This window comes from Hyla sarda, chromosome 3, assembly GCF_029499605.1.
Source record: "Hyla sarda isolate aHylSar1 chromosome 3, aHylSar1.hap1, whole genome shotgun sequence".
NCBI classification, from domain to species: domain Eukaryota; kingdom Metazoa; phylum Chordata; class Amphibia; order Anura; family Hylidae; genus Hyla; species Hyla sarda.
Genome location: NC_079191.1, coordinates 243,798,094 through 243,815,540, shown reverse-complemented (window position 1 = coordinate 243,815,540; position 17,447 = coordinate 243,798,094). Strand labels below are relative to the sequence as shown.

Genomic DNA, 17,447 nt, shown 5'->3' with positions numbered 1-17,447 from the left:
ATTGAGCACAGTAATACCATGGTCAGTAAACCATTTACCAGTGGTTTTGGCCCTGTTAGCAGGTGCCAGGTCGTGCTGAAAAATGAAATCTTCATCTCCATAAAGCTTTTCAGCAGATGGAAGCATGAAGTGCTCCACAAACTCCTGATAGCTAGCTGCATTGACCCTGCCCTTGATAAAACACAGTGGACCAACACCAACAGCTGACATGGCATGTTCAAAAGTAGCAGCTGACATGTTTCTGGTTCAAAAGTGGCTTGACCTGGGGAATGCGGCACCTGTAGCCCATTTCCTGCACACGCCTGTGCACGGTGGCTCTGGATGTTTCCACTCCAGACTCAGTCATTGCTTCCACAGGTCCCCCAAGGTCTGGAATCGGTCCTTCTCCACAATCTTCCTCAGGGTCCGGTCACCTCTTCTCGTTGTGGAGCGTTTTCTGTCACATTTTTTCCTTCCCACAGACTTCCTCAGGGTCCGGTCACCTCTTCTCGTTGTGGAGCGCTTTCTGCCACATTTTTTCCTTCCCACAGACTTCCCATTGAGGTGCCTTGATACAGCTCTCTGGGAACAGCCTATTTGTTCAGAAATTTCTTTCTGTGTCTTACCCTCTTGCTTGAGGGTGTCAATGATGGCCTTCTGGACAGCAGTCAGGTCGGCAGTCTTACCCATGATTGCGTTTTTGAGTAATGAACCAGGCTGGGAGTTTTTAAAAGCCTCAGGAATCTTTTGCAGGTGTTTAGAGTTAATTAGTTGATTCAGATGATTAGGTTAATAGCTCGTTTAGAGAACCTTTTCATGATATGCTAATTTTTTGAGATAGGAATTTTGGGTTTTCATGAGCTGTATGCCAAAATCATCAGTATTAAAACAATAAAAGACCTGAAATATTTCAGTTGGTGTGCAATGAATCTAAAATATATGAAAGTTTAATTTTTATCATTACATTATGGAAAATAATGAACTTTAGCACAATATGCTAATTTTTTTAGAAGAACCTGTATTTTATCATATCAGACATTGGCATTTTAACTTAAGATACTAAAATTCAGGCTTACCTAATAAAGATTTTATTATGTGGAGAAAAAACACTTTTATAATTTTAAAGTAGAATACAATAATGTCAAAAATGTATCTCATCATGGAACAATTGCCTTTAGGAGCTTAATGTAGTGGTTGTACACAAGCCTCCTGCTGCTGTGGCTAAAAGAACACTTCGTTTTCAGGCAGTTAAATATTATTCATTGTATTCGCTGTAAACAGGGGAATTTCTTTTTTTATATCAAATAAATAGTTTAGCTTGAAATATTTTTTATATGTAATAGCCTTTTTTTGTTGCAAACACATCACAGAAGAACAGCAAAAGATCTTAGGCTCTGTTCACACCAAGTTAACTCCTGGAGGCCTGGAAAATGCCTCTGTATATCACTCAAAGGGACCAGTTGTATGAAAATGTATACCACACAGTGACAATTCACTGTTCTCTGGCAGGTGAAAGCTGCTGACAAATATGTTTAACAGAGGCCCCTGCATGGTGCCATACTAGTGTGCCTGTCATTCCCAGTGGTTCATTGTAAAAAAGCATTTATGGATGGCATTTCTTTATTCTGAATGCTCCTTTGGTGACCTGTTGATTCCATGGCACAGGGTTCAGCTGGTGTGCCCCCTTGTGTTTACTGTGCCGTGTTTTTTGTAATGTTGGGAGTGTTAATTCTAGAGCGCTAATTATTATCATTATGTAGACGATCAACCAGAGGCCTGCCCAGACAAGCCATCACAAACAGGTGTCAAAACACGTAGCAGCAACGAAAACTAAGTATTTTTCAATATTTTCATAGCTACAGTACGTAATATTGTATACTGCATGTTATTTATGGCATTTATACTACTTTATTTTGTATACACCCTCACCCAATGGCCCAGCGTTATGACAGTGTCATCATTTATCACCTATTCACAGCATAGGTGGAAAGTATCTGAACTATGGGGTCTGACCAATGGCATCACATCTGCCAAAGATATCCAAGGGCAGTTACTGTGTATTACAGTACAGTGGTCCCTCAACATACGATGGTAATCCGTTCCAAGTGGAACATCTTTTGTTGAAACCATCGTATGTTGAGGGATCCGTGCAATGTAAAGTATAGGACAGTCGTCTACAACCTGCGGACCTCCAGATGTTGCAAAACAGCCGTTGGCTGTCCGGGCATGCTGGGAGTTGCAGTTTTGCAACATCTGGAGGTCCGCAGGTTGAAGACCACAGGTATTGGAGGTTGTACTCACGTGTCCCCGCCGCTCCGGACCGTCACCGCTGGTCACCGCTGCCCTGGATGTCGCCTTCCATCGCTGTCGCCACGTCCCCAGGGTGTGCCTGACGCTCCGGCAAGGCCTCTGCATCCCCGGCATCCTCGCTCTCCATCGCCGCCATCACGTCGTTACGCACGCCGCTCCTATTGGATGACAAGACGGCGTGCGCAGCAATGTGATGATGACGATGGAGAGCGCTGACGATGCAGAGGATCGCGAAGAGGATGCGCCGGAGCCCCGAGGACAGGTAAGTGATTGACAGCGGACCACACGGGGCACCGTAAATGGCTATCCGATGGCAGCTGAAGCAGTCTGCGCTGCTGGATAGCCGTTTATGCAATGGCCCCGACATACAAAAGCATTGTATGTTGATGCTGCCTCTGAGAGGCCATCGTATGTTGAAATGATCGTATGTCGGGGCCATCGTAGTTCGGGGGGTCACTGTATCTGGAACCATCAAAGGCAACCCAATTATTGTAGTATTATTCTATGCCCCAAATGCTAACAGCTGATTTCCTTATCACACATATTGATACTGCCTTTTGCAAACAGAGAAGTCATTTGCTGCAGATACTGCAACAACGTAGGAATACTTGAAAAAGCTAACTAAAAGAGCAAGTGCCGGAGTGTGCATGTATTTTCCATCTAAAGCGTGTTTTTGTATTTAGAGACTTAAGATTAAGGGACTTAAGGGAGTTTAGAGGCTGCTTTGTCTGCTTCTGTTTGTTGTGTGTTATTTACTGTCAAGTATATCTGATATGCCTATTAGTAAAAATGTGCTCCATGCTTGACATGAATGAACATCTTGCTTGATGTATGAAATTCTTGAACAGCAGTTCGAGGGTGCATATAGCTGTGCAAAACTCTCTTGGAACCCCAGGTCTTGCATCAAAAGAAGGAACTGGCAACATTGAGATTGACTGAAAACTTTATATTTGAAATACCTAATAAAAACTATTGAACCAGAGATTGACTGAAAACTTGGAAAGGAGTCTGCTGCTCATTTAGCAAGCACTCACTGGGGCAGATGTGGAGGAGGATAGTGGTACGGAGGTGCAGGAGAAGGAGGCAGCTAGCCAATTGTCAGTCAGAAGGCGGGTTTGAGGGAAGAGGGTTAGGAAAGCTAATCGTGACCTGGCACTCCCTAATAACTTTGCCAAGTTGGCAGATGGGGATGTTAGTCCAGGACTGACAGGTTAGTGCCTGCTTCAGTAAGGAGGGGAGGAGGAGTGCAGAGCAGGCTAAATAGGTGCTGGTCGGATGTTGCCTTCCTGTCGATAGGTATTAAAAGACTACGGTAGGAAAAGGCTGCAGCTAAATGGGAAGAGAGGAACTGTGCTTGGGGAGATGATGACAAGGAGGTTGGATGAGTATTTAAACTAGGGACTGGGGGAAAGACAATTACACAATTAGAAGACAAGACAGTGTAGATAGAGCACTGACCATCGAGTTACTACTGCTTAGCTCCCACTGAAGAGAATGGGAGCAAAGCTGCAGTAACCAGGCACCACCACCGCACATTGAACAGCACCATCTGCTTCTGGCCCCGTTCATTGTGTATATGCCAGAGTCAGATTTTTTGCTGAACAGCTCATTAGCAGGGTGCTGGGTGTTAGTCTTCACTGATCAGACATTGATGGCCTATTCTTTAGTGTCTGTCGTTAACAAAAACGTTTTATACATTGTAACTGTCCCTGCAGCTATTGCCTGTGTGTCTGTGTGAGGAGACCACATACAGGAAGTGAGGGCAGAACAGCAAATGAGGCTTGTCAATCATGCTGCTGTGTGAGCCAGGAGCATGTCACAGAGCCTCAGTGTACAGAGCCCTGCTTGTGCTCAGTGTACAGAACCCTGCTTGTCCTCAGTGTACAGAGCCCCGCTTGTCCTCAGTGTGCAGAGCCCTGCTTGTCCTCAGTGTACAGAGCCTTGCTTGTCCTCAGTGTACAGAACCCTGCTTGTCCTTAGTGTACAGAGCCCTGCTTGTCCTCAGTGTACAGAGCCCTGCTTGTCCTCAATGCACAGATCCCTGCTTGTCCTCAGTGCAAAGAGCCCTGCATGTTCTCAGTGTACAGAGCCCTGCTTGTCCTTAGTGTACAGAGCCCTGCTTGTCCTTAGTGTACAGAGCCCTGCTTGTCCTTAGTGTACAGAGACCTGCTTGTCCTTAGTGTACAGAGCCCTGCTTGTCCTCACAGCACAGAGCCCTGCTTGTCCTCAGTGTACAGAGCCCTGCTTGTCCTTAGTGTACAGAGCCCTGCTTGTCCTTCGTGTACAGAGCCCTGCTTGTCCTCAGTGTACAGAGCCCTGCTTGTCCTTAGTGTACAGAGCCCTGCTTGTCCTTAGTGTACAGACCCCTGCTTGTCCTCACAGCACAGAGCACAGAGTCCTGCTGGTTCTCAGTGCACAGAGCCCTGCTTGTCCTCAGTGTTTTCCACCCAAAAATATACAAATTTTTTAACCAATATATTACAAATATGCATATAATGTAATTATGTTTGCAAATGACAGTGTCCATATAAATGTTGTTCAGAGGCTTTCCAGTTAATTTTACAGCGTATGACAAAACATTATTAAACCTCCAGCTTTTGCTAATTCTTTGGCAACACTTGCACATACAATAAAAATGTATTTCTTTTTTCAGATTTCCTAAATATAAGAACATCATTGCACAGATGAATGACCTACAAGATGGCCATATAAAAAGCCCTTTGAACAAAAGCCACTTTAAATAACTAGATTTTCTGATGAATGAAAACTGATTTCCGTTGATCTTATTCAGATGAGCAGGGCTGTCTGGATGCACAGGAGAACACAAAGGTTAGTTAATGGAACTGTGTAATGGATTGCATTGTTGTGTATAATGGATTGCATTAATACAGCTGCATTTTATGTGTTTGACATAAATTCTGATGTTACTAAACATAGTCATTTTATTTGTGTTTTATTTGAATAAAGCAATGGCGCACCCTATCAGCGACTTGGTGGAAAATATAATATTTCATACTTAGTTTAGTTCCAACTGATTAGTCTAAGTATTACAATATTCAGAAATAAAGTACAGTGTTCAAAGTTACGTTAACAGTGCACATATCAGTCACACTAAAATGAGTAAAAGAAAAATAAAATAATATAAAGAATAATTAAATAGTAAAATAAAATCTTATTTCAGTTTAACCATGTGCCATTGGCCAGATCAGATTATGCTTTTTCCACTCTATGCTTAAAGCTATGCAGTTCATTGCAGTTCTGTTGTAGTCCTGTTTTAACTTATGTGATTATTGCAATAGTCCAGCAATGGAATTGCAATATAAGTGCAATGTGTGAACACAGGCTCAGTAGAGTTCGAGGTGTTATTAGGCTATATTCACATGTGGCAGAAGAGTCTGCAGTGCTTGCACAGAAGTTGGTATATCTAATATTGATAGCCTATACTAAAGATAAGCCATCCATTTTTAAAGCCTGGATAACCCATTTAAAATATTAACCTTATGAGTATCATAACAAAATTACTTAAAAATAGATGACTTTTACAAAGGAGAAAGGAAGCTATCTAGTGTGGTATCTCGAATGCAGGTATATTTATTTCAAAACAGCAACTCACATGGACCAGGACAACAGTGACGCGTTTCAATCATCTGGGCGTTCTTAATCGTACTGATATTTTCCTTTCTCCAATATTGCTTCCAGTGTTGTCCACATTGATCCTTGACACAGGAGGCGAATGGGGGTGAGCTGGGTTTTGCTGATTTGCTGTTCTATGACTTTTACAAAGGGAATCAAATCATTGAAACAGGAGGGAAGTTTAGAAAAGTCATAGAACTGTTACCGTTCTATTTTCTAGGCGAAACTGAAGCACATAAAGAACTCTTGGATAGTTTTTCCTATTATTTTCTTATTTTAGTTATTTATTTATTTTTTCAAAGCCCAGCTGTTTGCTAATAGTATGCACATAGTCAATTCCTCTCTTACTTCTCTAGCTAATCACCACACAGTACAGCACATTACATACTCATCTGGTAATATGTTAGAGGATGATATATTCCTAACACTACTATTGATGGCATATAAAATGAGAAGGAGTTATTGATGTACTGCTTTGCAAGGTGCTGAAAAAAAGAAAACAGTGTTCGCAAAGCTAAGTAAGGACTACAGTAAGCACAGCTGCTGCTGAGATAAAAGGAAAGCCTTTAGTTACCACCTTGCATAGACACTTTAGTTTCTCTAGACACTCACAGATGCAGATACACACTCTTTATACAGTGGGGCAAAAAAGTATTTAGTCAGCCACCAATTGTGCACATTCTCCCACTTAAAAGGATGAGAGGCCTGTAATTTTCATCATAGGTATACCTCAACTATGAGAGACATAATGAGAAAAAAAATCCATAAAATCACATTGTCTGATTTTTAAAGAATTTGCTAATAATGGTGGAAAATAAAGTATTTGGTCAACTACAAACAAGCAAGATTTTTGACTCTCACAGACCTGTAACTTCTTCTTTAGGAGTCTCCTCTGTCCTCCACTCATTACTTTTATTAATAGCACCTGTTTGAACTTGTTATCAGTAACTTGTTATCAGTATAAAACTTCACAATGGCCAAAACCAAAAGAGCTGTCGAAGGACACCAGAAATAAAATTGTAGACCTGCAACAGGCTGGGAAGACTGAATCTGCAACAGGCAAGCAGCTTGGTGTGAAGAAAACAATTGTGTGAGCAATTGGAATGACATACAAAACCACTGATAATCTCCCTCGATCTGGGGCTCCACGCAAGATCTCACCCCGTGGTGTTAAAATGATCACAAAAACGGTTGGCAAAAATCACAGAACCACATGGGGAGACTTAGTGAAGGAGCTGCAGAGAGCTGGGACCAAAGTAACAAAGGCTACCATCAGTAACACACTACGCCGCCAGGGACTCAAATCATGCAGTGCCAGATGTGTCCCCCTGCTTAAGCCAGTATCTGTCCAGGCCCGTCTGAAGTTTGCTTGAGAGCATTTGGATGATCCAGAAGAGGATTGGGAGAATGTCATATGGTCAGATTAAACCAAAGTAGAACTTTTTGGTAAAAACTCAACTCATCGTGTTTGGAGGAGAAAGAATGCTGAGTTGCATCCAAAGAACACCATACCTACTCTGAATCAAGGGGGTGGAAACATCATGCTTTGGGGCTGTTTTCTGCTAAGGGACCAGGATGACTGATCCGTGTAAAGGAAAGAATGAATGGGGCCTTGTATCATGAGATTTTTAGTGAAAACCTCCTTCCATCAGCAAGGGCATTGAAGATGAAACGTGGCTGGGTCTTTCCACCTAACAATGATTCCAAACACACCACCCGGCAACAAAGGAGTGGCTTCGTAAGAAGCGTTTCAAGGTCCTGGAGCAGCCTAGCCAGTCTCCAGATCTCAACCCCATAGCAAACCTTTGGAGGGAGTTGAAAGTCCATGTAGCCCAGTGACAGCCCCAAAAACATCACTGCTCTACAGGAGATCTGCATGGAGGACTGGGCTAAAATACCAGCAACAGTGTATGAAAACCTCTGTCATTGCCAACGAAGGGTATATAACAAAGTATTGTTATTGACCAAATACTTATTTTTTTACCATAATTTGCAAATTAATTCTTAAATTAAATCAGACAATGTGATTTTATGGATTTTTTTTTCTCAATATGTCTCTCATAGTTTAGGTATACCTATGATGAAAATTACAGGCCTCTCTCAACTTGCACAATTGTTGGCTGACTACATGCTTTTTTGCCCCACTGTATGTACATACATATATATATATATATATATATATATTCTTTTTTTTATATTTTATTTTGTATTTATCTTATTAAAAGGTAGTAACAGTCAGCAGTACAAGTATACAGAAGGAAGACATGAAAAGCATCCTACCATGGTACATGAACAACAGTATATAAGTATACAAAGTACAGCAAAGATAGTCAAAACTTCAATCAAAATCAGTATGAACATCCAAATTGCACCGTCGGAAATAGCAAAAACAGCAAAATAAAAGAACAAAAAAATAGGAAAAAACTGCATCAACACCACTAATACACTCTGGAGACATAAAAGGGGATATTGTGGGGATTCTACTTTTCATATACTGTTTGGGAGAATGGTAGAACGGAGTTGACAATTTTTTTTTCCATTTAGCAAGGGTCAGGGGTCTTGGGTCCATCCTTCTAAGAGCAATCACTTTTCACACCAAGGAAAACACCTCACGAAGGAAGGTACGCACATGGTGAGGCAAAATTTCCTAAGACATGACATTGAATAAGCAGACCAGAAAGTCCACTGGTGGGGTGGGGTCCACTATGGTAGACAAGACACTAGTTGGATAATTTCGGTCCAAAAGGGTGTAATATAAGAACAAGCCCAAATGAGATGCCAAAAATCTGCCCTAGGTGCAAAACACATGGCAAAACATGACAAAAAGGCCAATTCAATGCAATTTAATAGGCGTAATATAATTGTAATGAATCATAGTTAATTCAATTTGTTGTTAGCAACTGGCGAAACATTGATGTGCGAGGACATGATCTCCCCCGAGTCCTTTTTTGAGAGAGATGGTAAATATGACTGACAATATTGTTCTGCTGGCAGGGGCGTTCGGGGTACCTTGGCCTGGATAAGATGGGTGTAGAGGATGGACACAAGACCCCCAAGGACCCTGTGATTCAATTCAATCATCAGAATAGGAGATCTGGTAGTTAAAAATTGGACATTTAGTGTGTGCCTCGATCTCTCACTCCATTTTTCAGCATAGAACACAAGCTAAGCCCCACCCCAACTTCCTGTAATCCATCTTGCTGAGGCTGTTATTAGAGAAGTTTAGAACCTAACAATAGGCAGTGGACAGCAGATTCCAGGGAAGGGAGAAACACCTAGTGGGAGATTTATCAAGAGATTTAGAGCTCTTTTTTTTTTTTGCTTACAAAAGTCGCATGTGCGCCTAAGCAATCTTTTGTGCGACTTTTGGCTGTAAGCAAAAAATTACAAAAGAGCTTACAAAAGTAAATTTAATCAAATTATGAGCGGCAGCGTGAGATAAGCAGCGGCTGGGAGAGATGAGCGGCGGCCGGGGGGAGATGAGCGGCGGCTGTGGGGAAATAAACGGCAGCCGGGGGAGATGAGCGGTGGCCGGTGGGAGATGAGCTGAGGCCCGGGCTCCTTTATGCAGCTGTGGAGCCGCGCAGGGGGAGATGTGAGGCGGCAACAGGGTGAGATGTACGTCAACAGAGGGGAGATGAGCAGCGTCCAGGACGAGATGAATGGCAGATAGGTGGAGATGAGCGGCGGCCGGGGAGAGATGATCTGAGGCCCGGGCTCCTTTATGCAGCTGTGCAGCCGCACAGGGGGAGATGTGCGGTGGTGACAGTGTGAGATGTACGTCGGCGGAGGGGAGATGATGGGCGGCTGGGGGAGATGTGCAGCAGCGGCAGGGTGAGATGGGCGGCGGCAGGGGCGAGATGAGCGGTGGTGGGGGGTTAAGATTACGGGGAGGAGGAGATGAGATGAGGGGTCGAGGCAGCAGAGGGCTTCTAGAAATATGAAGCTACACTGTAGTTTCATACTTCCCGGGTGGAGCCGTGATTGGCCAAGACCAACCGGCCAATCACGGCACCGCCCGAGAGATATGAAATTACTCCGCTGCCCCGGCCACCGGCCTGTATCAACCACCCACCCAAGAGTTGCAACTACAACTCCCAGCATGTCTTTATTGTAAGGGCATGCTGGGAGTTGTAGTCGTGCAACAGCTAGCGGGCTGGTGGTAGATGTGGCTGGCATTGTAACACCAGTATGCCTCCAGCTTTTTCTAAACCACAACTCCCATTACGGACATTGTAGTTTAGAAATGGGGTGCCTCCAGCTGTTGCTAAACTACAACTCCCATCATGGGAGTTGTAGTTTAGCAGCAGCTGGAGTCTTGCTGCTCCTAAACTACAACTCCTATCATGAGAGTTGTAATTTAGTAGTACTCCGAATCCGAAGTAGTCCTCTGCATCAATGGATCTGAAATGATAAGAAAAAAAACACAAAAATATGTTAGTACACTTATAGGGCTCTCCCCTGGGGAAAACGCCCAAAAAGCAGTGTTTCCAAACAGGGAGACTCCAGATGCTGCTAAACTGGAGGCTCGCTGTTGCTAAATTAAAACACCCATCATTCCCAGACAGTCAAAAGCTGTCTGGGAATAATGGGGGTTGTAGTTTAGCAACAGCTGGAGGCTCCCGGTTTGGAAACACTGCTTTTTGGGCATTTTCCTCAGGGAAGAGCCCTATAAGTGTACTAACATATTTTTGTGTTTTTTTTTTCTTATCATTTCAGATCCATTGATGCAGAGGAATACTTCGTATTCGCAGGACTTCTAACAATATTAATAAAATGGTTAACAAGGGCTTGTGGGGGAGTGTTTTTTGGAATAAAAGTTTTTTAAACATGTTGTGTTTTTTATTTATTTACTTTACAGGCTTAGTAGTGGAAGCCATCTTATAGATGAAGTTCATTACTAAGCCGGGCTTAGAGATAGTCTCAAAAACAGCTAAAGCTAACCCCCAATTATTACCCCCGGTACCCACCGCCACAGGGGTGCCCTAAAGAGCTGGTACCAACAGGCCTGGAGCATCAAAAATGGTGCTCCTGGGCCTAGGCGGTAACAGGCTGGCTTTATTTAGGCTGGGAAGGGCCAGTAACAATGGTCCTCGCCCACCCTGGAAACGTCAGGCAGTTGCTGCTTGGTTGGTGTCTGGCTGAGAATGAAAATAGGGGGAACCACACATGTTTTGTTTTTTTTTTATTATTATTATTTAATTATTTCCAAGAAACATGTGTGGTTCCCCATATTTTCATTCTCAGCCAGATACCAACCAAGCAGCAACAGCCTGACGTTACCAGGGTAGGCGAGGACCATTGTTACTGGCCCTCCACAGCCTAAATAACGCCAGCCTGTTACCACCTAGGCACAGGAGTACCATTTTTGATGATCTGGCCCTGTTGGTACCAGGGTAATAATTTGGGGTTAGCGCTAGCTGTTTTTGAGGCTAACACTAAGCCCCGACTTAGTAATGAATTCTGTCTATAAGACTGCTTCCACTTTAAGAAAGTAAAGTAAATATAATTTAAAAAAACAACACGTTTATAAAAAAAAAATGATTACAAAAAAACTCCCCCTACAAGCCCTCTTCAAGCATTTTATTATAAAAAAAAAAAAAAAAAAAACACTGGTCATCGTAGTCCTCTGAAGACAAAGAAGTCCTCTGCCTACAAGGATCAGAAATAAAAAGAAAACAAAACACAAAAAAAATTGTTTAGTACATTTAGGGGAAAAAAAGTAGTAAAAACTTTTAATAAACACAGAGGAGAGGAGGAGGTGGTGTTCTGAAGTTAGTTATTGTTTTTTGCTTATGTGTGCTATAAAAATTGCATTTCAAAGTGATTTATTGTTTTTTGCTTATGTGAGATTTATGAACCCCCTGTGATAGTATGATAAATACATCATACATAAACAAAACTAAAGTAAGAAAAAATGCCACTGCCTACAGAACTCGCTTACCAAAGCAACGATGATAAATGTCCCTACTAGTGGTTAAGAATTTAGAGCTGTTATTCCGGGGTAAGCGGTCATTTTCTGGTAAATGAAGTTATTTACAAATATGTTATGAATCAAATGGTTGGAAATAATTTGAAACAAAAATGATCATTTACCTACTGTATTTCTAATTTTGTATTAGTTCTGCTTGTAATTTTGTGGTGGAAAGTTGAATATTTTGTCGCTGTATATTGTGTTTTCATATTGTTCATTTAATACAATTTAAAGACAAATAAGATACTTCTTCCAAAAAATGCACTTATCGAATTACATTTTTGTATTTGTGTTGACTGTAGTCTGTACTGTGAGTATATCCTGATGTGCTACTCTTTGGAAGTTCCATCTGGATAATTTTATTCATGTATGGCTTTAGCATTACTTGAGTCAAAGGAGGGTGGTCTTATACATTGAAGAGACAAAACAGCAATTTAGAGCAGTGGGAAGTGATTTAAGTATGTTTATATTGTAATAATTTTCTAGTCTTACCCTCAGCAGGTGTCGTGCCATCAGAGTGCAGACAATAAAATGCTTCAAACTAATTTTAGATGAACATTGAGAGCAGCCATAGAACGTATTCTGCAGTGTAGCTATTTCAGAAGGTTTTTCTTTCTAAAATGTGATGTTCATATGCATTGAAGTAGATTAAAAGGCAACACTACTATAGTGACACATTTCATGTTAAATGTATTCACACATAAGTCACAGCATCCTCTTGCAAAATGCAAATATGTGCTTGTTTTTCCATAATACAAGTAAAGATACAAAGTGATAACCCCCCCCCCCCCCCCCCCCCCCCGGGTCTTTGTCAAGCTTTTCTATATTTTGGAGAAATAAAGACATATTTGGATTATGCAGGAATGCCTGAGGATGCCGGAACGTATGTGTCTTGTGTGAATATTTTGATGTCTGAACAGGGTTCTAGGACATCTAGGTTAACTTTGCTTTTGAGGGGGTTGTGAGAGATGTCATGTTAATTCTATTGTTGAATATTTAAAAAAATTATTAACCTCTTAAGGACGCAGGGCATACCTGTACGCCCTTCGCCCGGTCACGGTATATAACGCTGGGTTACGCCGTGATACGCCGTCATACCGGGTCGGTGCCGGCAGCTAATGAAAGCCGGAAGCCTGGGCTAATAGCGTGCGGCATCGATCGTTGTGCCGTGCCCTATTAAACCTTTAGACGCGGCGTTCAAAGTTGATCTCCACGTCTAAAATGAAAGTGAAAGCTTCCTGGCAGCTCAGATGGTGAAATCGCGAGGTCCCGATTAGCTAGAACGCAAGCGGAGGTCCCCTTACCTGCCTCCGTCACGTCCGATCGGCGATTGATTGCTCGAAGCCTGAAATCCAGGCTTGACCAATTGACCGCCAATAACACTGATCTTTGCCTTGTCAATGCACGGCAATGATCTGTGTAGCAGATCAGTGTGTGCAGTGTAATAGCCACTTGGGGGGCTATAACACTGCAAAACAAAGTGTGAAAAAAAGTCAATAAAGATCATTTAACACCTTCCCTAATAAAAGTAAGAATCACCCCCTTTTCCCATAAAAAAAAACGGTGTTAATAAAAATTAACATATGTGGTATTGCCGCGTGTGGAACTATATGTCCGAACTATAAGAATATATTGTTAATTAAACTGCAAGGTCAATGGCGTACGGGCAAAAAAAATTACAAAGTCCAAAATAGCGTATTTTTGGTCACTTTTTATATCATAAAAAATGAATAAAAAGTGATCAAAACTCTGATCAATATAAAAATAGTACCAATAAAAACCAGATCATGGCGCAAAAAATGAGCCCTCATACCGGCCCGTACACGGAAAAATAAAAAAGTTATAGGGGTCAGAAGATGACAATTTTAAACGTATAAATTTTCCTGCGTGTAGTAATGATTTATGAATTAAGACAAAATCAAACCTATATAAGTAGGGTATCTATATAAGTATGGACCTACAGAATAAAGATAATATTGCACTGTGTAGAAACGGAAGCCCTAAAAAGCGTTATGATTTTTAGAAGGTGATGAGGATAAATGAAAAGGCAAAAACGGAAAAACCCTGCGTCCTTAAGGGGTTAAACAAAAAAGAATTGTCATTTTTAGGGAGCTTGATAAAATTCCATGTTAGTGGTTTTGGATGAGATGTGTTACAACTGAATTTGATACAGAATTGAATATAAATTCTAGTAAAAACATATGACCTCTTGTTTATTGTTGACATTGTGGCTGATATATATATATATACAGAGATGCATGTGTCCATCTGTAGGGCTATTATTCTTACATGGGCAATGTCACATTCAAATACTTTATATATGCTGTGCTTCTTGGAAAAACATTAACCCTTTTAATATATTTAAAAAGATGTTATCTCCTTTTTATAGAAATCATAGCTTATAAAAATTACCACTAGGTCCCTAGAAGGGAGTTACATAGCAGCCTGCAGTAATTGGATGAAGAAACCCAGCACAGCAGATTCAGGGGGGAAGTGAATGCATGGTCAGTGAGGGCAAGCTCAGTGCTTGCCTGGGACACACCTCTTCCTGAGCAGTGGATGTCATAATAAGAGAGCAGTAAAAAAGAGGGATTTGTGAGCCAAATGCCGAAGCCCGACACATAAAAAAGACATTTTAAGCATCTACATGACCTAGTGAGTAACATATATAAGCATTTTTTTCTGCGGTATGACATGTTAGCTTTAACTTAAAGGGGTACTCCGCCCCTAGACATCTTATGCCCTATCCAAAGAATTGGGGATAAGATGTCTGATCGCGGGGGTCCTACCACTGGGAACCCCTGCGATCTCTTTGCTGCACCTGGCGTTTGTTTAGAGCGTCGGGTGCAGAGCCGGTGGCTCGTGACGCCACGGCCACGCTCCGCTTGTGACTTGCATTGAGGGGGCATGGCTGGGATGTCACGAACAGGGCGTGACCATGACATCAAGAGTCTCCGCCTCCCATTGCCAGTCATCCGGCATGGAGCAAAGTTCGCTCTGTGCACCGGATGTCTGGGTGCCACGGGACCCTCGCAATCAGACATCTAATCCCCTGTCCTTTGGATAAGGGATAAGATGTCTAGGGGCAGAGTACCCCTTTAATAGCATATATAAAACACATGTGAAGCCTGGCACACATACATACATACGGGCACACATAAGAGTTCTGCAAAGAAGTTCAAACATCCCTATCTCCTATCTACATAATCATGAACTGCATAACAGGTCTAATCTATTAATGAATGGGATTCTTGGTTTTCATGATGTATACCTCTAAAACAATATAAAATTACTTTGCTATATTTACAGTTATATCAGTAAGTTTTAATGGTCCAACAATGGTGATAATCACCTGATTACACAATCTTTTCTTTCAATTGTAATATAACATCCAAGAGTCTTCTGCTGGATCCTGTGATTGAGTATTATTGAGTATATATTGTAGAATACCCTACTGATTACACTGTACTACAGTTTATAGGGAACCTGTGACTAGTTTTATGCTGCCCAAATTATCGGCAGCGCAAAACTGCCGGTAGTTTGGGCAGGGAGCATGATCCTGATGCTCGGACATTTTAGCGAAATCATAGTTTATACTACCTCAGTGTTGGCAGAGATGCCATGATCCACCCTATTGAGTAGTTACTTGGGGTCCCAGTGGCATTTTAAAATAATGCCAAAGCGTGTGGGGATTAGGGTAAAATTTAGCAGTTTGGGCAACATAAAACTGGGGACAGGTTCTGTTTAAGGTGAGGCGATGAATCACCCAAATAGTTACCCAAAGTTTCTTTGTGTCTATTTTGATGGGGTTGTTTTGAAGCAAATTTTTGGGTGCACCACCTGTTTTTATAACCTTCCTAAGCAAACAAGTAAACACCTTCTTCACTCTCATTTCTATTTTATACCAGTACATTATGACTCGACCGCTGCATAAATCAAACTCAGCAACAGCCATATACATGAACTAAAAATATAACAAAATGTGATATTCGGTAGATTTTTTTTTTTCATGGAGATCATTGTCTTAATGTTCTCTAAGCACGTTAAGATCTTGCCTATGGCTACTCAGAAAGAAACTCTTAGGATTTGTTATTAGGGGAGAACTGAAATCTAAAATTGGTGTAGAAGAGAGACCGTACCTTCAGTGATGTGAAGGACATAACAAGCTTGGGGTGCTCAACCTATTTCTTCAGGAAAAGTCTGATATTAGTGAAAGATTTTGCTCCAGCCTCTGACGTGTTCACATTTGTGAGTGTCCCACTGGCTGGGCTTCAGATGTAGATGGTGATTAATTCATAGACTGACAGCACATTATTTGAAGCTAAAATAGTATCTTTGTAATTATAACATGTTCTAATTCTCGCCACGTGATGGAAACTGGAAATTGCAACTGTCTCAATGATAAACCTATCTGATCAAATGAATGTAGATTGGGAAAGGAGACTCAATGCAGTCTTAATGTTGGGAGTTAATGAGGCGCTCACTGACAGATTAATATATTTACAGCTGCTGGTAATACATTCTGTATATTACATACAATTGTCCCTGTCAAAGATCAATAATTAGTTTCAGTCTAGTGAAAATATTCATTGGGACATATAATTAAATGGGCACTGTCAGAATCAAAAACTTTTTATATGATGCACATCTTGGCAAAACATTAACCTTTCTAATATACTTAACAAAAATGTATTTATCTCCTTATTATAGAAATCGTGGTTAATAAAAGTACACCACAAGGGGTCCCCATGCGAACCAAAACATAACCCTGTCTGGCTGCAGCATCATCTTTGTCAAAGCTGAAGCAAAGGCAGGGGCGAAGTCTAGGAAGTGAGGGTGGAACTAGCACTCATCTGTGCTCACTCCTGTCCTTTCTATCAGACTCTGGTCTAAAACAGAGAAGGGTTTTACAGAGCAGCCTGCAGTTATTAGATGAAGAGACCCAGCACAGCAGACTCAGGGAGAAAGTGAATGCATTGTTAGTGAGGGCAAGCTCAGTGCTTGCCTTGGGCACACCCCTTCCTTAGCAGTGGATGTCATAATGAGTGAACAGCAAAACAGAGGGATTTGTGAGCCAAATGCAGAAGCCAGACACATAAAAATGACATTTTAAGCATCTACATGACCTAGCGAGTAACATATATAAGCATTTTCTCTGCGATATGGGCAGAACTAGCACTCATCTGTGCTCACTCATGTCCTATCTATCTGACTCCTGTCTAAAAACAGAGAAGGAGGTTACAGAGCAGCCTGCAGTGATTGGATGAGGAGACCTAGCACAGTCCAAGGGACTTGCAACAGCTGGAGGTTCACAGTTTGGAGATCACTTCCCTATAAATTGTAAGATTGTCACATTGTAGAGTACTGTTTTATATCTAAATAATATACATTCTTGCAAGAAAAAGGATAAGGAAGCAGCTGTATGAATCATGAATCCATACAACTTATTTACTCATACTGTAGGTTCCACATTTATACTGCTTGTTCACCTGTACTATAAGTCTTGACCCCTACATTATTACACAGCCTTCCTATTGTGTTTTTTTCTTGT

The 17,447-nt window shown here is 41.6% G+C and overlaps 1 protein-coding gene across 5 annotated transcripts in view; it reads left to right on the top strand.

The window, feature by feature from the left end:
* The window catches only part of HS3ST5 (heparan sulfate-glucosamine 3-sulfotransferase 5), a 295,067-nt gene that overhangs the window by 145,234 nt on the left and 132,386 nt on the right, over nt 1-17,447 (top strand). For all 5 annotated transcript variants that reach the window (XM_056566358.1, XM_056566360.1, XM_056566361.1 and 2 more), the window contains one exon: nt 4,943-5,118. The gene's annotated coding sequence lies outside the window, so the exon portion shown is untranslated. The remainder of the gene's footprint in view (nt 1-4,942; nt 5,119-17,447) is intronic.